The 20,697-nt window shown below is 51.6% G+C and overlaps 25 non-coding genes across 25 annotated transcripts; 10 read left to right on the top strand and 15 right to left on the bottom strand.

Annotated features, from left to right (window-relative positions):
• Nucleotides 1-223: 223 nt before the first annotated feature.
• On the top strand, nt 224-306 carry TRNAL-UAA (transfer RNA leucine (anticodon UAA)). Its single transcript has one exon. It is a non-coding gene; the product is annotated as a tRNA-Leu (tRNA).
• A 1,111-nt stretch (nt 307-1,417) lies between these two features.
• On the bottom strand, nt 1,418-1,489 carry TRNAE-CUC (transfer RNA glutamic acid (anticodon CUC)). The gene has a single exon. It is a non-coding gene; the product is annotated as a tRNA-Glu (tRNA).
• A 624-nt stretch (nt 1,490-2,113) lies between these two features.
• On the bottom strand, nt 2,114-2,185 carry TRNAE-UUC (transfer RNA glutamic acid (anticodon UUC)). The gene has a single exon. It is a non-coding gene; the product is annotated as a tRNA-Glu (tRNA).
• A 243-nt stretch (nt 2,186-2,428) lies between these two features.
• On the top strand, nt 2,429-2,511 carry TRNAL-UAA (transfer RNA leucine (anticodon UAA)). The gene has a single exon. It is a non-coding gene; the product is annotated as a tRNA-Leu (tRNA).
• A 1,111-nt stretch (nt 2,512-3,622) lies between these two features.
• Nucleotides 3,623-3,694, bottom strand: TRNAE-CUC (transfer RNA glutamic acid (anticodon CUC)). The gene has a single exon. It is a non-coding gene; the product is annotated as a tRNA-Glu (tRNA).
• A 622-nt stretch (nt 3,695-4,316) lies between these two features.
• On the bottom strand, nt 4,317-4,388 carry TRNAE-UUC (transfer RNA glutamic acid (anticodon UUC)). The gene has a single exon. It is a non-coding gene; the product is annotated as a tRNA-Glu (tRNA).
• Nucleotides 4,389-4,631: 243 nt separating this feature from the next.
• Nucleotides 4,632-4,714, top strand: TRNAL-UAA (transfer RNA leucine (anticodon UAA)). The gene has a single exon. It is a non-coding gene; the product is annotated as a tRNA-Leu (tRNA).
• Nucleotides 4,715-5,825: 1,111 nt separating this feature from the next.
• TRNAE-CUC (transfer RNA glutamic acid (anticodon CUC)) lies at nt 5,826-5,897 on the bottom strand. Its single transcript has one exon. It is a non-coding gene; the product is annotated as a tRNA-Glu (tRNA).
• Nucleotides 5,898-6,522: 625 nt separating this feature from the next.
• Nucleotides 6,523-6,594, bottom strand: TRNAE-UUC (transfer RNA glutamic acid (anticodon UUC)). The gene has a single exon. It is a non-coding gene; the product is annotated as a tRNA-Glu (tRNA).
• Nucleotides 6,595-6,837: 243 nt separating this feature from the next.
• TRNAL-UAA (transfer RNA leucine (anticodon UAA)) lies at nt 6,838-6,920 on the top strand. Its single transcript has one exon. It is a non-coding gene; the product is annotated as a tRNA-Leu (tRNA).
• A 1,111-nt stretch (nt 6,921-8,031) lies between these two features.
• On the bottom strand, nt 8,032-8,103 carry TRNAE-CUC (transfer RNA glutamic acid (anticodon CUC)). The gene has a single exon. It is a non-coding gene; the product is annotated as a tRNA-Glu (tRNA).
• A 940-nt stretch (nt 8,104-9,043) lies between these two features.
• TRNAL-UAA (transfer RNA leucine (anticodon UAA)) lies at nt 9,044-9,126 on the top strand. The gene has a single exon. It is a non-coding gene; the product is annotated as a tRNA-Leu (tRNA).
• Nucleotides 9,127-10,237: 1,111 nt separating this feature from the next.
• On the bottom strand, nt 10,238-10,309 carry TRNAE-CUC (transfer RNA glutamic acid (anticodon CUC)). The gene has a single exon. It is a non-coding gene; the product is annotated as a tRNA-Glu (tRNA).
• A 625-nt stretch (nt 10,310-10,934) lies between these two features.
• Nucleotides 10,935-11,006, bottom strand: TRNAE-UUC (transfer RNA glutamic acid (anticodon UUC)). Its single transcript has one exon. It is a non-coding gene; the product is annotated as a tRNA-Glu (tRNA).
• Nucleotides 11,007-11,249: 243 nt separating this feature from the next.
• On the top strand, nt 11,250-11,332 carry TRNAL-UAA (transfer RNA leucine (anticodon UAA)). The gene has a single exon. It is a non-coding gene; the product is annotated as a tRNA-Leu (tRNA).
• Nucleotides 11,333-12,443: 1,111 nt separating this feature from the next.
• Nucleotides 12,444-12,515, bottom strand: TRNAE-CUC (transfer RNA glutamic acid (anticodon CUC)). The gene has a single exon. It is a non-coding gene; the product is annotated as a tRNA-Glu (tRNA).
• Nucleotides 12,516-13,455: 940 nt separating this feature from the next.
• TRNAL-UAA (transfer RNA leucine (anticodon UAA)) lies at nt 13,456-13,538 on the top strand. Its single transcript has one exon. It is a non-coding gene; the product is annotated as a tRNA-Leu (tRNA).
• Nucleotides 13,539-14,648: 1,110 nt separating this feature from the next.
• On the bottom strand, nt 14,649-14,720 carry TRNAE-CUC (transfer RNA glutamic acid (anticodon CUC)). The gene has a single exon. It is a non-coding gene; the product is annotated as a tRNA-Glu (tRNA).
• A 625-nt stretch (nt 14,721-15,345) lies between these two features.
• Nucleotides 15,346-15,417, bottom strand: TRNAE-UUC (transfer RNA glutamic acid (anticodon UUC)). The gene has a single exon. It is a non-coding gene; the product is annotated as a tRNA-Glu (tRNA).
• Nucleotides 15,418-15,660: 243 nt separating this feature from the next.
• On the top strand, nt 15,661-15,743 carry TRNAL-UAA (transfer RNA leucine (anticodon UAA)). The gene has a single exon. It is a non-coding gene; the product is annotated as a tRNA-Leu (tRNA).
• A 1,111-nt stretch (nt 15,744-16,854) lies between these two features.
• Nucleotides 16,855-16,926, bottom strand: TRNAE-CUC (transfer RNA glutamic acid (anticodon CUC)). Its single transcript has one exon. It is a non-coding gene; the product is annotated as a tRNA-Glu (tRNA).
• A 625-nt stretch (nt 16,927-17,551) lies between these two features.
• On the bottom strand, nt 17,552-17,623 carry TRNAE-UUC (transfer RNA glutamic acid (anticodon UUC)). The gene has a single exon. It is a non-coding gene; the product is annotated as a tRNA-Glu (tRNA).
• Nucleotides 17,624-17,866: 243 nt separating this feature from the next.
• Nucleotides 17,867-17,949, top strand: TRNAL-UAA (transfer RNA leucine (anticodon UAA)). The gene has a single exon. It is a non-coding gene; the product is annotated as a tRNA-Leu (tRNA).
• A 1,111-nt stretch (nt 17,950-19,060) lies between these two features.
• On the bottom strand, nt 19,061-19,132 carry TRNAE-CUC (transfer RNA glutamic acid (anticodon CUC)). The gene has a single exon. It is a non-coding gene; the product is annotated as a tRNA-Glu (tRNA).
• A 940-nt stretch (nt 19,133-20,072) lies between these two features.
• On the top strand, nt 20,073-20,155 carry TRNAL-UAA (transfer RNA leucine (anticodon UAA)). The gene has a single exon. It is a non-coding gene; the product is annotated as a tRNA-Leu (tRNA).
• Nucleotides 20,156-20,697: the final 542 nt, after the last annotated feature.

Raw genomic sequence — 20,697 nt, 5'->3', positions numbered from 1 at the left:
GCCTTGCTCACCCCCTTATTGTGACTAAGCTAACTCCAATATAAAAATTGCCCGTAAAGTCCGAGTGGGAGAAAGTTAGGTGTCACACAGTGTGTTTGTCATAAGCAATTACCTTCAGCCTCCTGCAAAAGCCTTTTAATTCTGCAAACAGCTCTTGCTGGACAGCCGGTGCTGCAGCAGCCAGCAGAAAAAGGGAGTTGAGTAAAGCTGGACCTTGGGTCTCACCAGGGTGGCCGAGTGGTTAAGGCGTTGGACTTAAGATCCAATGGACGTTTGTCCGCATGGGTTCGAGCCCCATTCCTGGTATGGGTTTTCAGCTGCTTTGTAAGAAAGTGCAGATGCTTTTGAAAAGCATTTTCCTGCGCCCTTCCACTGCCCCTCTCCAACAGTCCCCATTCAAGTCTCAGCTGTGGGGTCTGCTGCTATTCTGCTACCAGCATGGATGCTTCCCAAAGCAATGCAGTGCCATCTACGCAGATCCCCTGCTTAGAGAAATACACCTCCTATATCTTTTCCCACTGAAGGGAGCAGGAGGAAGTACTTGCTTCCTGGGGAACATGGGTCTGCCCCTGGAATTTTTTAACCCGGCTCTTGCAGATTTCTCCCCTTTTTTGATTTCACCTACAAGCTCTCCCTTGCCAGAGGAGCAGGATCTGCTGATGCAGGCCCGGCTGGCTCAAACGTGCAAAGGCTTTTCCCCAAACCTCTGGGGGAAAATTGAGGAGAGTTCCCTGCCCCCGCCTCCTCTCGCCTTCCGAACGGGATTCCAAACGGGCAATGCCCTGACGGGTCCCCCACAACCCGTCCTGCCCACAGCCACACCCCTGTATAAGAGGGTGACCCATGTCCCTCACCCTCCATGTTCGAACGGACGGCACCGTCTGTCCTGAGGGGTGTACCAGACAGGCATCTCTCCAGCCAGGCAGACCCCTGCAGCACCCGTTAAGCTCCAAAGCCTATACATTCCCAAGATGCCACAGGTCAGTATGCAAATCAGACTGCCCTGGCCACACCCTCCCTGTGGCTGGCCTCTGCTTTTTTCCGTACGTGCAGCTCAGTTTTTTCTTACCCAGATCCAGACTTCCATTTTAGCAAAAAGGTGGGTTGCAATGGGTCCAGGATGCTATTTGGAAACAAAGCCTGCAGGCCTGTCAAAGGAGACTTCCTGCCGCACGCCATGTGGTCAGAAGCCTACAAAAGGAATTGCACTTTGGAATACAGGGTCTCACTTGCTCAAGAGCCTTGCACAAGTGACTTTCCTCCCGCTGTGGAAAGCAGCTATAAAGGGACCTTGCGAAAATGATATTTGGAGCTATACTGCGTGATGCTAGGCAAACTGTGAGTCAGAAAGCAACTTCATTTTTAGAAGCCCGCGACCTACGGGAAGGAAAAGTTTTCAAGGACAGAAGAAGGACTTTTCCCTGACCGGGAATCGAACCCGGGCCGCGGCGGTGAGAGCGCCGAATCCTAACCACTAGACCACCAGGGAGCCCAGTGCCATGCAGCAAAAGTTCATACACTGCTTTCCGAATGACAAAGCTCATGGGGGCTGAAAGCTTATTTTTCTCTACAGCACATATGAATCAGAAATTGAAAAAATCCTCATAATGCCACCCGACTGTCTGTCACTTCCAAGCACAGGCCATCCTCTCCCCCTTGCTACTGAACCGATGAATTCCTGTACAATCGGGATCCACGGGAAAACGCAAGAGGGACATCTAGTGGCTGCTGATGGCGCACAGACAGCTGGAACACTTTCTCAACCCTGTCTCGTTATTCAGCTTGCTGGAAGAATACATTGCTCTTAAGTGATTCAAGAGTGCAAGGGAGAAGAGTGCTCCAAAGTAGATGTATGCATCACAGCAGGGGTTTCCAGCAATTTACCTTTCTGGTGAGCTGGTACTGCACTTTACACACACATAGAGCACCAGACTGGGTGGAGGAGTGCGTGCGCATAAAGGTGGCTGAGGGCAATGGGAGCAAAACAACCTGGGGCACAGGGGACCCAGTCCCTTTCCTCCTCTTTCGTTCATGGGTAGGGGTACCTTTTTAAGGACCTTCGTTAAAAAAAGCTACTGGGACAAAACACTCAAATCTATGCTTTAGAGGTATCTTCCCTGACCGGGAATCGAACCCGGGCCGCGGCGGTGAAAGCGCTGAATCCTAGCCACTAGACCACCAGGGAGGAGATGCTCTTGTGTGCTTGCCTTGCTCACCCCCTTATTGTGACTAAGCTAACTCCATTATAAAAATTGCCCGTAAAGTCCGAGTGGGAGAAAGTTAGGTGTCACACAGTGTGTTTGTCATAAGCAATTACCTTTAGCCTCCTGCAAAAGCCTTTTAATTCCGCAAACAGCTCTTCCTGGACAGCCGGTGCTGCAGCAGCCAGCAGAAAAAGGGAGTTGAGTAAAGCTTGGCCTTGGGTCTCACCAGGGTGGCCGAGTGGTTAAGGCGTTGGACTTAAGATCCAATGGATGTTTGTCCGCATGGGTTCGAGCCCCATTCCTGGTATGGGTTTTCAGCTGCTTTGTAAGAAAGTGCAGATGCTTTTGAAAAGCATTTTCCTGCGCCCTTCCACTGCCCCTCTCCAACAGTCCCCATTCAAGTCTCAGCTGTGGGGTCTGCTGCTATTCTGCTACCAGCATGGATGCTTCCCAAAGCAATGCAGTGCCATCTACGCAGATCCCCTGCTTAGAGAAATACACCTCCTATATCTTTTCCCACTGAAGGGAGCAGGAGGAAGTACTTGCTTCCTGGGGAACATGGGTCTGCCCCTGGAATTTTTTAACCCGGCGCTTGCAGATTTCTCCCCTTTTTTGATTTCACCTACAGGCTCTCCCTTGCCAGAGGAGCAGGATCTGCTGATGCAGGCCCGGCTGGCTCAAACGTGCAAAGGCTTTTCCCCAAACCTCTGGGGGAAAATTGAGGAGAGTTCCCTGCCCCCGCCTCCTCTCGCCTTCCGAACGGGCTTCCAAACGGGCAATGCCCTGACGGGTCACCCACAACCCGTCCTGCCCACAGCCACACCCCTGTATAGGAGGGTGACCCATGTCCCTCACCCTCCATGTTCGAACGGAAGGCACCGTCTGTCCTGAGGGGTGTACCAGACAGGCATCTCTCCAGCCAGGCAGACCCCTGCAGCACCCGTTAAGCTCCAAAGCCTATACATTCCCAAGATGCCACAGGTCAGTATGCAAATCAGACTGCCCTGGCCACACCCTCCCTGTGGCTGGCCTCTGCTTTTTTCCGTACGTGCAGCTCAGTTTTTTCTTACCCAGATCCAGACTTCCATTTTAGCAAAAAGGTGGGTTGCAATGGGTCCAGGATGCCATTTGGAAACAAAGCCTGCAGGCCTGTCAAAGGAGACTTCCTGCCGCACGCCATGTGGTCAGAAGCCTACAAAAGGAATTGCACTTTGGAATACAGGGTCTCACTTGCTCAAGAGCCTTGCACAAGTGACTTTCCTCCCGCTGTGGAAAGCAGCTATAAAGGGACCTTGCGAAAATGATATTTGGAGCTATACTGCGTGATGCTAGGCAAACTGTGAGTCAGAAAGCAACTTCATTTTGAGAACCCCGCGACCTACGGGAAGGAAAAGTTTTCAAGGGCTGAAGAAGGACTTTTCCCTGACCGGGAATCGAATCCGGGCCGCGGCGGTGAGAGCGCCGAATCCTAACCACTAGACCACCAGGGAGCCCAGTGCCATGCAGCAAAAGTTCATACACTGCTTTCCGAATGACAAAGCTCATGGGGGCTGAAAGCTTATTTTTCACTACAGCACATATGAATCAGAAATTGAAAAAATCCTCATAATGCCACCCGACTGTCTGTCACTTCCAAGCACAGGCCATCTCCCCCTTGCTACAGAACCGATGAATTCCTGTACAATCGGGATCCACGGGAAAACACAAGAGGGACACCTAGTGGCTGCTGATGGCGCACAGACAGCTGGAACACTTTCTCAACCCTGTCTCGTTATTCAGCTTGCTGGAAGAATACATTGCTCTTAAGCGATTCAAGAGTGCAAGGGAGAAGAGTGCTCCAAAGTAGATGTATGCATCACAGCAGGGGTTTCCAGCAATTTACCTTTCTGGTGAGCTGCTACTGCACTTTACACACACATAGAGCACCAGACTGGGTGGAGGAGTGCGTGCGCATAAAGGTGGCTGAGGGCAATGGGAGCAAAACAACCTGGGGCACAAGGGACCCAGTCCCTTTCCTCCTCTTTCGTTCATGGGTAGGGGTACCTTTTTAAGGACCTTCGTTTAAAAAAAGCTACTGGGACAAAACACTCAAATCTATGCTTTAGAGGTATCTTCCCTGACCGGGAATCGAACCCGGGCCGCGGCGGTGAAAGCGCCGAATCCTAGCCACTAGACCACCAGGGAGGAGATGCTCTTGTGTGCTTGCCTTGCTCACCCCCTTATTGTGACTAAGCTAACTCCATTATAAAAATTGCCCGTAAAGTCCGAGTGGGAGAAAGTTAGGTGTCACACAGTGTGTTTGTCATAAGCAATTACCTTTAGCCTCCTGCAAAAGCCTTTTAATTCCGCAAACAGCTCTTCCTGGACAGCCGGTGCTGCAGCAGCCAGCAGAAAAAGGGAGTTTAGGAAAGCTTGGCCTTGGGTCTCACCAGGGTGGCCGAGTGGTTAAGGCGTTGGACTTAAGATCCAATGGACGTTTGTCCGCATGGGTTCGAGCCCCATTCCTGGTATGGATTTTCAGCTGCTTTGTAAGAAAGTGCAGATGCTTTTGAAAAGCATTTTCCTGCGCCCTTCCACTGGCCCTCTCCAACAGTCCCCATTCAAGTCTCAGCTGTGGGGTCTGCTGCTATTCTGCTACCAGCATGGATGCTTCCCAAAGCATTGCAGTGCCATCTACGCAGATCCCCTGCTTAGAGAAATACACCTCCTATATCTTTTCCCACTGAAGGGAGCAGGAGGAAGTACTTGCTTCCTGGGGAACATAAGTCTGCCCCTGGAATTTTTTAACCGGGCTCTTGCAGATTTCTCCCATTTTTTGATTTCACCTACAAGCTCTCCCTTGCCAGAGGAGCAGGATCTGCTGATGCAGGCCCGGCTGGCTCAAACGTGCAAAGGCTTTTCCCCAAACCTCTGGGGGAAAATTGAGGAGAGTTCCCTGCCCCCGCCTCCTCTCGCCTTCCGAACGGGCTTCCAAACGGGCAATGCCCTGACGGGTCCCCCACAACCCGTCCTGCCCACAGCCACACCCCTGTATAAGAGGGTGACCCATGTCCCTCACCCTCCATGTTCGAACGGAAGGCACCGTCTGTCCTGAGGGGTGTACCAGACAGGCATCTCTCCAGCCAGGCAGACCCCTGCAGCACCCGTTAAGCTCCAAAGCCTATACATTCCCAAGATGCCACAGGTCAGTATGCAAATCAGACTGCCCTGGCCACACCCTCCCTGTGGCTGGCCTCTGCTTTTTTCCGTACGTGCAGCTCAGTTTTTTCTTACCCAGATCCAGACTTCCATTTTAGCAAAAAGGTGGGTTGCAATGGGTCCAGGATGCCATTTGGAAACAAAGCCTGCAGGCCTGTCAAAGGAGACTTCCTGCCGCACGCCATGTGGTCAGAAGCCTACAAAAGGAATTGCACTTTGGAATACAGGGTCTCACTTGCTCAAGAGCCTTGCACAAGTGACTTTCCTCCCGCTGTGGAAAGCAGCTATAAAGGGACCTTGCGAAAATGATATTTGGAGCTATACTGCGTGATGCTAGGCAAACTGTGAGTCAGAAAGCAACTTCATTTTGAGAAGCCCGCGACCTACGGGAAGGAAAAGTTTTCAAGGGCAGAAGAAGGACTTTTCCCTGACCGGGAATTGAACCCGGGCCGCGGCGGTGAGAGCGCCGAATCCTAACCACTAGACCACCAGGGAGCCCAGTGCCATGCAGCAAAAGTTCATACACTGCTTTCCGAATGACAAAGCTCATGGGGGCTGAAAGCTTATTTTTCTCTACAGCACATATGAATCAGAAATTGAAAAAATCCTCATAATGCCACCCGACTGTCTGTCACTTCAAAGCACAGGCCATCCTCTCCCCCTTGCTACTGAACCGATGAATTCCTGTACAATCGGGATCCACGGGAAAACACAAGAGGGACATCTAGTGGCTGCTGATGGCGCACAGACAGCTGGAACACTTTCTCAACCCTGTCTCGTTATTCAGCTTGCTGGAAGAATACATTGCTCTTAAGCGATTCAAGAGTGCAAGGGAGAAGAGTGCTCCAAAGTAGATGTATGCATCACAGCAGGGGTTTCCAGCAATTTACCTTTCTGGTGAGCTGGTACTGCACTTTACACACACATAGAGCACCAGACTGGGTGGAGGAGTGCGTGCGCATAAAGGTGGCTGAGGGCAATGGGAGCAAAACAACCTGGGGCACAAGGGACCCAGTCCCTTTCCTCCTCTTTCGTTCATGGGTAGGGGTACCTTTTTAAGGACCTTCATTTAAAAAAAGCTACTGGGACAAAACACTCAAATCTATGCTTTAGAGGTATCTTCCCTGACCGGGAATCGAACCCGGGCCGCGGCGGTGAAAGCGCCGAATCCTAGCCACTAGACCACCAGGGAGGAGATGCTCTTGTGTGCTTGCCTTGCTCACCCCCTTATTGTGACTAAGCTAACTCCAATATAAAAATTGCCCGTAAAGTCCGAGTGGGAGAAAGTTAGGTGTCACACAGTGTGTTTGTCATAAGCAATTACCTTCAGCCTCCTGCAAAAGCCTTTTAATTCTGCAAACAGCTCTTGCTGGACAGCCGGTGCTGCAGCAGCCAGCAGAAAAAGGGAGTTGAGTAAAGCTGGACCTTGGGTCTCACCAGGGTGGCCGAGTGGTTAAGGCGTTGGACTTAAGATCCAATGGACGTTTGTCCGCATGGGTTCGCGCCCCATTCCTGGTATGGGTTTTCAGCTGCTTTGTAAGAAAGTGCAGATGCTTTTGAAAAGCATTTTCCTGCGCCCTTCCACTGCCCCTCTCCAACAGTCCCCATTCAAGTCTCAGCTGTGGGGTCTGCTGCTATTCTGCTACCAGCATGGATGCTTCCCAAAGCAATGCAGTGCCATCTACGCAGATCCCCTGCTTAGAGAAATACACCTCCTATATCTTTTCCCACTGAAGGGAGCAGGAGGAAGTACTTGCTTCCTGGGGAACATGGGTCTGCCCCTGGAATTTTTTAACCCGGCTCTTGCAGATTTCTCCCCTTTTTTGATTTCACCTACAAGCTCTCCCTTGCCAGAGGAGCAGGATCTGCTGATGCAGGCCCGGCTGGCTCAAACGTGCAAAGGCTTTTCCCCAAACCTCTGGGGGAAAATTGAGGAGAGTTCCCTGCCCCCGCCTCCTCTCGCCTTCCGAACGGGATTCCAAACGGGCAATGCCCTGACGGGTCCCCCACAACCCGTCCTGCCCACAGCCACACCCCTGTATAAGAGGGTGACCCATGTCCCTCACCCTCCATGTTCGAACGGAAGGCACCGTCTGTCCTGAGGGGTGTACCAGACAGGCATCTCTCCAGCCAGGCAGACCCCTGCAGCACCCGTTAAGCTCCAAAGCCTATACATTCCCAAGATGCCACAGGTCAGTATGCAAATCAGACTGCCCTGGCCACACCCTCCCTGTGGCTGGCCTCTGCTTTTTTCCGTACGTGCAGCTCAGTCTTTTCTTACCCAGATCCAGACTTCCATTTTAGCAAAAAGGTGGGTTGCAATGGGTCCAGGATGCTATTTGGAAACAAAGCCTGCAGGCCTGTCAAAGGAGACTTCCTGCCACACGCCATGTGGTCAGAAGCCTACAAAAGGAATTGCACTTTGGAATACAGGGTCTCACTTGCTCAAGAGCCTTGCACAAGTGACTTTCCTCCCGCTGTGGAAAGCAGCTATAAAGGGACCTTGCGAAAATGATATTTGGAGCTATACTGCGTGATGCTAGGCAAACTGTGAGTCAGAAAGCAACTTCATTTTTAGAAGCCCGCGACCTACGGGAAGGAAAAGTTTTCAAGGACAGAAGAAGGACTTTTCCCTGACCGGGAATCGAACCCGGGCCGCAGCGGTGAGAGCGCCGAATCCTAACCACTAGACCACCAGGGAGCCCAGTGCCATGCAGCAAAAGTTCATACACTGCTTTCCGAATGACAAAGCTCATGGGGGCTGAAAGCTTATTTTTCTCTACAGCACATATGAATCAGAAATTGAAAAAATCCTCATAATGCCACCCGACTGTCTGTCACTTCCAAGCACAGGCCATCCTCTCCCCCTTGCTACTGAACCGATGAATTCCTGTACAATCGGGATCCACGGGAAAACACAAGAGGGACATCTAGTGGCTGCTGATGGCGCACAGACAGCTGGAACACTTTCTCAACCCTGTCTCGTTATTCAGCTTGCTGGAAGAATACATTGCTCTTAAGCGATTCAAGAGTGCAAGGGAGAAGAGTGCTCCAAAGTAGATGTATGCATCACAGCAGGGGTTTCCAGCAATTTACCTTTCTGGTGAGCTGGTACTGCACTTTACACACACATAGAGCACCAGACTGGGTGGAGGAGTGCGTGCGCATAAAGGTGGCTGAGGGCAATGGGAGCAAAACAACCTGGGGCACAGGGGACCCAGTCCCTTTCCTCCTCTTTCGTTCATGGGTAGGGGTACCTTTTTAAGGACCTTCGTTAAAAAAAGCTACTGGGACAAAACACTCAAATCTATGCTTTAGAGGTATCTTCCCTGACCGGGAATCGAACCCGGGCCGCGGAAGGTGAAAGCGCCGAATCCTAGCCACTAGACCACCAGGGAGGAGATGCTCTTGTGTGCTTGCCTTGCTCACCCCCTTATTGTGACTAAGCTAACTCCATTATAAAAATTGCCCGTAAAGTCCGAGTGGGAGAAAGTTAGGTGTCACACAGTGTGTTTGTCATAAGCAATTACCTTTAGCCTCCTGCAAAAGCCTTTTAATTCCGCAAACAGCTCTTCCTGGACAGCCGGTGCTGCAGCAGCCAGCAGAAAAAGGGAGTTGAGTAAAGCTTGGCCTTGGGTCTCACCAGGGTGGCCGAGTGGTTAAGGCGTTGGACTTAAGATCCAATGGATGTTTGTCCGCATGGGTTCGAGCCCCATTCCTGGTATGGGTTTTCAGCTGCTTTGTAAGAAAGTGCAGATGCTTTTGAAAAGCATTTTCCTGCGCCCTTCCACTGCCCCTCTCCAACAGTCCCCATTCAAGTCTCAGCTGTGGGGTCTGCTGCTATTCTGCTACCAGCATGGATGCTTCCCAAAGCAATGCAGTGCCATCTACGCAGATCCCCTGCTTAGAGAAATACACCTCCTATATCTTTTCCCACTGAAGGGAGCAGGAGGAAGTACTTGCTTCCTGGGGAACATGGGTCTGCCCCTGGAATTTTTTAACCCGGCGCTTGCAGATTTCTCCCCTTTTTTGATTTCACCTACAGGCTCTCCCTTGCCAGAGGAGCAGGATCTGCTGATGCAGGCCCGGCTGGCTCAAACGTGCAAAGGCTTTTCCCCAAACCTCTGGGGGAAAATTGAGGAGAGTTCCCTGCCCCCGCCTCCTCTCGCCTTCCGAACGGGCTTCCAAACGGGCAATGCCCTGACGGGTCACCCACAACCCGTCCTGCCCACAGCCACACCCCTGTATAAGAGGGTGACCCATGTCCCTCACCCTCCATGTTCGAACGGAAGGCACCGTCTGTCCTGAGGGGTGTACCAGACAGGCATCTCTCCAGCCAGGCAGACCCCTGCAGCACCCGTTAAGCTCCAAAGCCTATACATTCCCAAGATGCCACAGGTCAGTATGCAAATCAGACTGCCCTGGCCACACCCTCCCTGTGGCTGGCCTCTGCTTTTTTCCGTACGTGCAGCTCAGTTTTTTCTTACCCAGATCCAGACTTCCATTTTAGCAAAAAGGTGGGTTGCAATGGGTCCAGGATGCCATTTGGAAACAAAGCCTGCAGGCCTGTCAAAGGAGACTTCCTGCCGCACGCCATGTGGTCAGAAGCCTACAAAAGGAATTGCACTTTGGAATACAGGGTCTCACTTGCTCAAGAGCCTTGCACAAGTGACTTTCCTCCCGCTGTGGAAAGCAGCTATAAAGGGACCTTGCGAAAATGATATTTGGAGCTATACTGCGTGATGCTAGGCAAACTGTGAGTCAGAAAGCAACTTCATTTTGAGAAGCCCGCGACCTACGGGAAGGAAAAGTTTTCAAGGGCAGAAGAAGGACTTTTCCCTGACCGGGAATTGAACCCGGGCCGCGGCGGTGAGAGCGCCGAATCCTAACCACTAGACCACCAGGGAGCCCAGTGCCATGCAGCAAAAGTTCATACACTGCTTTCCGAATGACAAAGCTCATGGGGGCTGAAAGCTTATTTTTCTCTACAGCACATATGAATCAGAAATTGAAAAAATCCTCATAATGCCACCCGACTGTCTGTCACTTCAAAGCACAGGCCATCCTCTCCCCCTTGCTACTGAACCGATGAATTCCTGTACAATCGGGATCCACGGGAAAACACAAGAGGGACATCTAGTGGCTGCTGATGGCGCACAGACAGCTGGAACACTTTCTCAACCCTGTCTCGTTATTCAGCTTGCTGGAAGAATACATTGCTCTTAAGCGATTCAAGAGTGCAAGGGAGAAGAGTGCTCCAAAGTAGATGTATGCATCACAGCAGGGGTTTCCAGCAATTTACCTTTCTGGTGAGCTGGTACTGCACTTTACACACACATAGAGCACCAGACTGGGTGGAGGAGTGCGTGCGCATAAAGGTGGCTGAGGGCAATGGGAGCAAAACAACCTGGGGCACAAGGGACCCAGTCCCTTTCCTCCTCTTTCGTTCATGGGTAGGGGTACCTTTTTAAGGACCTTCGTTTAAAAAAAGCTACTGGGACAAAACACTCAAATCTATGCTTTAGAGGTATCTTCCCTGACCGGGAATCGAACCCGGGCCGCGGCGGTGAAAGCGCCAAATCCTAGCCACTAGACCACCAGGGAGGAGATGCTCTTGTGTGCTTGCCTTGCTCACCCCCTTATTGTGACTAAGCTAACTCCAATATAAAAATTGCCCGTAAAGTCCGAGTGGGAGAAAGTTAGGTGTCACACAGTGTGTTTGTCATAAGCAATTACCTTCAGCCTCCTGCAAAAGCCTTTTAATTCCGCAAACAGCTCTTGCTGGACAGCCGGTGCTGCAGCAGCCAGCAGAAAAAGGGAGTTGAGTAAAGCTGGACCTTGGGTCTCACCAGGGTGGCCGAGTGGTTAAGGCGTTGGACTTAAGATCCAATGGACGTTTGTCCGCATGGGTTCGCGCCCCATTCCTGGTATGGGTTTTCAGCTGCTTTGTAAGAAAGTGCAGATGCTTTTGAAAAGCATTTTCCTGCGCCCTTCCACTGCCCCTCTCCAACAGTCCCCATTCAAGTCTCAGCTGTGGGGTCTGCTGCTATTCTGCTACCAGCATGGATGCTTCCCAAAGCAATGCAGTGCCATCTACGCAGATCCCCTGCTTAGAGAAATACACCTCCTATATCTTTTCCCACTGAAGGGAGCAGGAGGAAGTACTTGCTTCCTGGGGAACATGGGTCTGCCCCTGGAATTTTTTAACCCGGCTCTTGCAGATTTCTCCCCTTTTTTGATTTCACCTACAAGCTCTCCCTTGCCAGAGGAGCAGGATCTGCTGATGCAGGCCCGGCTGGCTCAAACGTGCAAAGGCTTTTCCCCAAACCTCTGGGGGAAAATTGAGGAGAGTTCCCTGCCCCCGCCTCCTCTCGCCTTCCGAACGGGATTCCAAACGGGCAATGCCCTGACGGGTCCCCCACAACCCGTCCTGCCCACAGCCACACCCCTGTATAAGAGGGTGACCCATGTCCCTCACCCTCCATGTTCGAACGGAAGGCACCGTCTGTCCTGAGGGGTGTACCAGACAGGCATCTCTCCAGCCAGGCAGACCCCTGCAGCACCCGTTAAGCTCCAAAGCCTATACATTCCCAAGATGCCACAGGTCAGTATGCAAATCAGACTGCCCTGGCCACACCCTCCCTGTGGCTGGCCTCTGCTTTTTTCCGTACGTGCAGCTCAGTCTTTTCTTACCCAGATCCAGACTTCCATTTTAGCAAAAAGGTGGGTTGCAATGGGTCCAGGATGCTATTTGGAAACAAAGCCTGCAGGCCTGTCAAAGGAGACTTCCTGCCACACGCCATGTGGTCAGAAGCCTACAAAAGGAATTGCACTTTGGAATACAGGGTCTCACTTGCTCAAGAGCCTTGCACAAGTGACTTTCCTCCCGCTGTGGAAAGCAGCTATAAAGGGACCTTGCGAAAATGATATTTGGAGCTATACTGCGTGATGCTAGGCAAACTGTGAGTCAGAAAGCAACTTCATTTTTAGAAGCCCGCGACCTACGGGAAGGAAAAGTTTTCAAGGACAGAAGAAGGACTTTTCCCTGACCGGGAATCGAACCCGGGCCGCAGCGGTGAGAGCGCCGAATCCTAACCACTAGACCACCAGGGAGCCCAGTGCCATGCAGCAAAAGTTCATACACTGCTTTCCGAATGACAAAGCTCATGGGGGCTGAAAGCTTATTTTTCTCTACAGCACATATGAATCAGAAATTGAAAAAATCCTCATAATGCCACCCGACTGTCTGTCACTTCCAAGCACAGGCCATCCTCTCCCCCTTGCTACTGAACCGATGAATTCCTGTACAATCGGGATCCACGGGAAAACACAAGAGGGACATCTAGTGGCTGCTGATGGCGCACAGACAGCTGGAACACTTTCTCAACCCTGTCTCGTTATTCAGCTTGCTGGAAGAATACATTGCTCTTAAGCGATTCAAGAGTGCAAGGGAGAAGAGTGCTCCAAAGTAGATGTATGCATCACAGCAGGGGTTTCCAGCAATTTACCTTTCTGGTGAGCTGGTACTGCACTTTACACACACATAGAGCACCAGACTGGGTGGAGGAGTGCGTGCGCATAAAGGTGGCTGAGGGCAATGGGAGCAAAACAACCTGGGGCACAGGGGACCCAGTCCCTTTCCTCCTCTTTCGTTCATGGGTAGGGGTACCTTTTTAAGGACCTTCGTTAAAAAAAGCTACTGGGACAAAACACTCAAATCTATGCTTTAGAGGTATCTTCCCTGACCGGGAATCGAACCCGGGCCGCGGAAGGTGAAAGCGCCGAATCCTAGCCACTAGACCACCAGGGAGGAGATGCTCTTGTGTGCTTGCCTTGCTCACCCCCTTATTGTGACTAAGCTAACTCCATTATAAAAATTGCCCGTAAAGTCCGAGTGGGAGAAAGTTAGGTGTCACACAGTGTGTTTGTCATAAGCAATTACCTTTAGCCTCCTGCAAAAGCCTTTTAATTCCGCAAACAGCTCTTCCTGGACAGCCGGTGCTGCAGCAGCCAGCAGAAAAAGGGAGTTGAGTAAAGCTTGGCCTTGGGTCTCACCAGGGTGGCCGAGTGGTTAAGGCGTTGGACTTAAGATCCAATGGATGTTTGTCCGCATGGGTTCGAGCCCCATTCCTGGTATGGGTTTTCAGCTGCTTTGTAAGAAAGTGCAGATGCTTTTGAAAAGCATTTTCCTGCGCCCTTCCACTGCCCCTCTCCAACAGTCCCCATTCAAGTCTCAGCTGTGGGGTCTGCTGCTATTCTGCTACCAGCATGGATGCTTCCCAAAGCAATGCAGTGCCATCTACGCAGATCCCCTGCTTAGAGAAATACACCTCCTATATCTTTTCCCACTGAAGGGAGCAGGAGGAAGTACTTGCTTCCTGGGGAACATGGGTCTGCCCCTGGAATTTTTTAACCCGGCGCTTGCAGATTTCTCCCCTTTTTTGATTTCACCTACAGGCTCTCCCTTGCCAGAGGAGCAGGATCTGCTGATGCAGGCCCGGCTGGCTCAAACGTGCAAAGGCTTTTCCCCAAACCTCTGGGGAAAATTGAGGAGAGTTCCCTGCCCCCGCCTCCTCTCGCCTTCCGAACGGGCTTCCAAACGGGCAATGCCCTGACGGGTCACCCACAACCCGTCCTGCCCACAGCCACACCCCTGTATAAGAGGGTGACCCATGTCCCTCACCCTCCATGTTCGAACGGAAGGCACCGTCTGTCCTGAGGGGTGTACCAGACAGGCATCTCTCCAGCCAGGCAGACCCCTGCAGCACCCGTTAAGCTCCAAAGCCTATACATTCCCAAGATGCCACAGGTCAGTATGCAAATCAGACTGCCCTGGCCACACCCTCCCTGTGGCTGGCCTCTGCTTTTTTCTGTACGTGCAGCTCAGTTTTTTCTTACCCAGATCCAGACTTCCATTTTAGCAAAAAGGTGGGTTGCAATGGGTCCAGGATGCCATTTGGAAACAAAGCCTGCAGGCCTGTCAAAGGAGACTTCCTGCCGCACGCCATGTGGTCAGAAGCCTACAAAAGGAATTGCACTTTGGAATACAGGGTCTCACTTGCTCAAGAGCCTTGCACAAGTGACTTTCCTCCCGCTGTGGAAAGCAGCTATAAAGGGACCTTGCGAAAATGATATTTGGAGGTATACTGCGTGATGCTAGGCAAACTGTGAGTCAGAAAGCAACTTCATTTTGAGAAGCCCGCGACCTACGGGAAGGAAAAGTTTTCAAGGGCAGAAGAAGGACTTTTCCCTGACCGGGAATCGAACCCGGGCCGCGGCGGTGAGAGCGCCGAATCCTAACCACTAGACCACCAGGGAGCCCAGTGCCATGCAGCAAAAGTTCATACACTGCTTTCCGAATGACAAAGCTCATGGGGGCTGAAAGCTTATTTTTCACTACAGCACATATGAATCAGAAATTGAAAAAATCCTCATAATGCCACCCGACTGTCTGTCACTTCCAAGCACAGGCCATCCTCTCCCCCTTGCTACTGAACCGATGAATTCCTGTACAATCGGGATCCACGGGAAAACACAAGAGGGACACCTAGTGGCTGCTGATGGCGCACAGACAGCTGGAACACTTTCTCAACCCTGTCTCGTTATTCAGCTTGCTGGAAGAATACATTGCTCTTAAGCGATTCAAGAGTGCAAGGGAGAAGAGTGCTCCAAAGTAGATGTATGCATCACAGCAGGGGTTTCCAGCAATTTACCTTTCTGGTGAGCTGGTACTGCACTTTACACACACATAGAGCACCAGACTGGGTGGAGGAGTGCGTGCGCATAAAGGTGGCTGAGGGCAATGGGAGCAAAACAACCTGGGGCACAAGGGACCCAGTCCCTTTCCTCCTCTTTCGTTCATGGGTAGGGGTACCTTTTTAAGGACCTTCGTTTAAAAAAAGCTACTGGGACAAAACACTCAAATCTATGCTTTAGAGGTATCTTCCCTGACCGGGAATCGAACCCGGGCCGCGGCGGTGAAAGCGCCGAATCCTAGCCACTAGACCACCAGGGAGGAGATGCTCTTGTGTGCTTGCCTTGCTCACCCCCTTATTGTGACTAAGCTAACTCCATTATAAAAATTGCCCGTAAAGTCCGAGTGGGAGAAAGTTAGGTGTCACACAGTGTGTTTGTCATAAGCAATTACCTTTAGCCTCCTGCAAAAGCCTTTTAATTCCGCAAACAGCTCTTCCTGGACAGCCGGTGCTGCAGCAGCCAGCAGAAAAAGGTAGTTGAGTAAAGCTTGGCCTTGGGTCTCACCAGGGTGGCCGAGTGGTTAAGGCGTTGGACTTAAGATCCAATGGACGTTTGTCCGCATGGGTTCGAGCCCCATTCCTGGTATGGGTTTTCAGCTGCTTTGTAAGAAAGTGCAGATGCTTTTGAAAAGCATTTTCCTGCGCCCTTCCACTGCCCCTCTCCAACAGTCCCCATTCAAGTCTCAGCTGTGGGGTCTGCTGCTATTCTGCTACCAGCATGGATGCTTCCCAAAGCATTGCAGTGCCATCTACGCAGATCCCCTGCTTAGAGAAATACACCTCCTATATCTTTTCCCACTGAAGGGAGCAGGAGGAAGTACTTGCTTCCTGGGGAACATGGGTCTGCCCCTGGAATTTTTTAACCCGGCTCTTGCAGATTTCTCCCCTTTTTTGATTTCACCTACAAGCTCTCCCTTGCCAGAGGAGCAGGATCTGCTGATGCAGGCCCGGCTGGCTCAAACGTGCAAAGGCTTTTCCCCAAACCTCTGGGGGAAAATTGAGGAGAGTTCCCTGCCCCCGCCTCCTCTCGCCTTCCGAACGGGCTTCCAAACGGGCAATGCCCTGACGGGTCCCCCACAACCCGTCCTGCCCACAGCCACACCCCTGTATAAGAGGGTGACCCATGTCCCTCACCCTCCATGTTCGAACGGAAGGCACCGTCTGTCCTGAGGGGTGTACCAGACAGGCATCTCTCCAGCCAGGCAGACCCCTGCAGCACCCGTTAAGCTCCAAAGCCTATACATTCCCAAGATGCCACAGGTCAGTATGCAAATCAGACTGCCCTGGCCACACCCTCCCTGTGGCTGGCCTCTGCTTTTTTCCGTACGTGCAGCTCAGTTTTTTCTTACCCAGATCCAGACTTCCATTTTAGCAAAAAGGTGGGTTGCAATGGGTCCAGGATGCCATTTGGAAACAAAGCCTGCAGGCCTGTCAAAGGAGACTTCCTGCCGCACGCCATGTGGTCAGAAGCCTACAAAAGGAATTGCACTTTGGAATACAGGGTCTCACTTGCTCAAGAGCCTTGCACAAGTGACTTTCCTCCCGCTGTGGAAAGCAGCTATAAAGGGACCTTGCGAAAATGATATTTGGAGCTATACTGCGTGATGCTAGGCAAACTGTGAGTCAGAAAGCAACTTCATTTTGAGAAGCCCGCGACCTACGGGAAGGAAAAGATTTCAAGGGCAGAAGAAGGACTTTTCCCTGACCGGGAATCGAACCCGGGCCGCGGCGGTGAGAGCGCCGAATCCTAACCACTAGACCACCAGGGAGCCCAGTGCCATGCAGCAAAAGTTCATACACTGCTTTCCGAATGACAAAGCTCATGGGGGCTGAAAGCTTATTTTTCACTACAGCACATATGAATCAGAAATTGAAAAAATCCTCATAATGCCACCCGACTGTCTGTCACTTCCAAGCACAGGCCATCCTCTCCCCCGTGCTACTGAACCGATGAATTCCTGTACAATCGGGATCCACGGGAAAACACAAGAGGGACACCTAGTGGCTGCTGATGGCGCACAGACAGCTGGAACACTTTCTCAACCCTGTCTCGTTATTCAGCTTGCTGGAAGAATACATTGCTCTTAAGCGATTCAAGAGTGCAAGGGAGAAGAGTGCTCCAAAGTAGATGTATGCATCACAGCAGGGGTTTCCAGCAATTTACCTTTCTGGTGAGCTGGTACTGCACTTTACACACACATAGAGCACCAGACTGGGTGGAGGAGTGCGTGCGCATAAAGGTGGCTGAGGGCAATGGGAGCAAAACAACCTGGGGCACAAGGGACCCAGTCCCTTTCCTCCTCTTTCGTTCATGGGTAGGGGTACCTTTTTAAGGCCCTTCGTTTAAAAAAAGCTACTGGGACAAAACACTCAAATCTATGCTTTAGAGGTATCTTCCCTGACAGGGAATCGAACCCGGGCCGCGGCGGTGAAAGCGCCGAATCCTAGCCACTAGACCACCAGGGAGGAGATGCTCTTGTGTGCTTGCCTTGCTCACCCCCTTATTGTGACTAAGCTAACTCCAATATAAAAATTGCCCGTAAAGTCCGAGTGGGAGAAAGTTAGGTGTCACACAGTGTGTTTGTCATAAGCAATTACCTTCAGCCTCCTGCAAAAGCCTTTTAATTCTGCAAACAGCTCTTGCTGGACAGCCGGTGCTGCAGCAGCCAGCAGAAAAAGGGAGTTGAGTAAAGCTGGACCTTGGGTCTCACCAGGGTGGCCGAGTGGTTAAGGCGTTGGACTTAAGATCCAATGGACGTTTGTCCGCATGGGTTCGCGCCCCATTCCTGGTATGGGTTTTCAGCTGCTTTGTAAGAAAGTGCAGATGCTTTTGAAAAGCATTTTCCTGCGCCCTTCCACTGCCCCTCTCCAACAGTCCCCATTCAAGTCTCAGCTGTGGGGTCTGCTGCTATTCTGCTACCAGCATGGATGCTTCCCAAAGCAATGCAGTGCCATCTACGCAGATCCCCTGCTTAGAGAAATACACCTCCTATATCTTTTCCCACTGAAGGGAGCAGGAGGAAGTACTTGCTTCCTGGGGAACATGGGTCTGCCCCTGGAATTTTTTAACCCGGCTCTTGCAGATTTCTCCCCTTTTTTGATTTCACCTACAAGCTCTCCCTTGCCAGAGGAGCAGGATCTGCTGATGCAGGCCCGGCTGGCTCAAACGTGCAAAGGCTTTTCCCCAAACCTCTGGGGGAAAATTGAGGAGAGTTCCCTGCCCCCGCCTCCTCTCGCCTTCCGAACGGGATTCCAAACGGGCAATGCCCTGACGGGTCCCCCACAACCCGTCCTGCCCACAGCCACACCCCTGTATAAGAGGGTGACCCATGTCCCTCACCCTCCATGTTCGAACGGAAGGCACCGTCTGTCCTGAGGGGTGTACCAGACAGGCATCTCTCCAGCCAGGCAGACCCCTGCAGCACCCGTTAAGCTCCAAAGCCTATACATTCCCAAGATGCCACAGGTCAGTATGCAAATCAGACTGCCCTGGCCACACCCTCCCTGTGGCTGGCCTCTGCTTTTTTCCGTACGTGCAGCTCAGTCTTTTCTTACCCAGATCCAGACTTCCATTTTAGCAAAAAGGTGGGTTGCAATGGGTCCAGGATGCTATTTGGAAACAAAGCCTGCAGGCCTGTCAAAGGAGACTTCCTGCCACACGCCATGTGGTCAGAAGCCTACAAAAGGAATTGCACTTTGGAATACAGGGTCTCACTTGCTCAAGAGCCTTGCACAAGTGACTTTCCTCCCGCTGTGGAAAGCAGCTATAAAGGGACCTTGCGAAAATGATATTTGGAGCTATACTGCGTGATGCTAGGCAAACTGTGAGTCAGAAAGCAACTTCATTTTTAGAAGCCCGCGACCTACGGGAAGGAAAAGTTTTCAAGGACAGAAGAAGGACTTTTCCCTGACCGGGAATCGAACCCGGGCCGCAGCGGTGAGAGCGCCGAATCCTAACCACTAGACCACCAGGGAGCCCAGTGCCATGCAGCAAAAGTTCATACACTGCTTTCCGAATGACAAAGCTCATGGGGGCTGAAAGCTTATTTTTCTCTACAGCACATATGAATCAGAAATTGAAAAAATCCTCATAATGCCACCCGACTGTCTGTCACTTCCAAGCACAGGCCATCCTCTCCCCCTTGCTACTGAACCGATGAATTCCTGTACAATCGGGATCCACGGGAAAACACAAGAGGGACATCTAGTGGCTGCTGATGGCGCACAGACAGCTGGAACACTTTCTCAACCCTGTCTCGTTATTCAGCTTGCTGGAAGAATACATTGCTCTTAAGCGATTCAAGAGTGCAAGGGAGAAGAGTGCTCCAAAGTAGATGTATGCATCACAGCAGGGGTTTCCAGCAATTTACCTTTCTGGTGAGCTGGTACTGCACTTTACACACACATAGAGCACCAGACTGGGTGGAGGAGTGCGTGCGCATAAAGGTGGCTGAGGGCAATGGGAGCAAAACAACCTGGGGCACAGGGGACCCAGTCCCTTTCCTCCTCTTTCGTTCATGGGTAGGGGTACCTTTTTAAGGACCTTCGTTAAAAAAAGCTACTGGGACAAAACACTCAAATCTATGCTTTAGAGGTATCTTCCCTGACCGGGAATCGAACCCGGGCCGCGGAAGGTGAAAGCGCCGAATCCTAGCCACTAGACCACCAGGGAGGAGATGCTCTTGTGTGCTTGCCTTGCTCACCCCCTTATTATGACTAAGCTAACTCCATTATAAAAATTGCCCGTAAAGTCCGAGTGGGAGAAAGTTAGGTGTCACACAGTGTGTTTGTCATAAGCAATTACCTTTAGCCTCCTGCAAAAGCCTTTTAATTCCGCAAACAGCTCTTCCTGGACAGCCGGTGCTGCAGCAGCCAGCAGAAAAAGGGAGTTGAGTAAAGCTTGGCCTTGGGTCTCACCAGGGTGGCCGAGTGGTTAAGGCGTTGGACTTAAGATCCAATGGATGTTTGTCCGCATGGGTTCGAGCCCCATTCCTGGTATGGGTTTTCAGCTGCTTTGTAAGAAAGTGCAGATGCTTTTGAAAAGCATTTTCCTGCGCCCTTCCACTGCCCCTCTCCAACAGTCCCCATTCAAGTCTCAGCTGTGGGGTCTGCTGCTATTCTGCTACCAGCATGGATGCTTCCCAAAGCAATGCAGTGCCATCTACGCAGATCCCCTGCTTAGAGAAATACACCTCCTATATCTTTTCCCACTGAAGGGAGCAGGAGGAAGTACTTGCTTCCTGGGGAACATGGGTCTGCCCCTGGAATTTTTTAACCCGGCGCTTGCAGATTTCTCCCCTTTTTTGATTTCACCTACAGGCTCTCCCTTGCCAGAGGAGCAGGATCTGCTGATGCAGGCCCGGCTGGCTCAAACGTGCAAAGGCTTTTCCCCAAACCTCTGGGGGAAAATTGAGGAGAGTTCCCTGCCCCCGCCTCCTCTCGCCTTCCGAACGGGCTTCCAAACGGGCAATGCCCTGACGGGTCACCCACAACCCGTCCTGCCCACAGCCACACCCCTGTATAAGAGGGTGACCCATGTC

The sequence above is a fragment of the Lissotriton helveticus genome, chromosome 4_1 (assembly GCF_964261635.1).
Source record: "Lissotriton helveticus chromosome 4_1, aLisHel1.1, whole genome shotgun sequence".
Lineage (NCBI taxonomy): Eukaryota > Metazoa > Chordata > Amphibia > Caudata > Salamandridae > Lissotriton > Lissotriton helveticus.
This window is presented reverse-complemented; position numbering and strand designations above follow the sequence as displayed.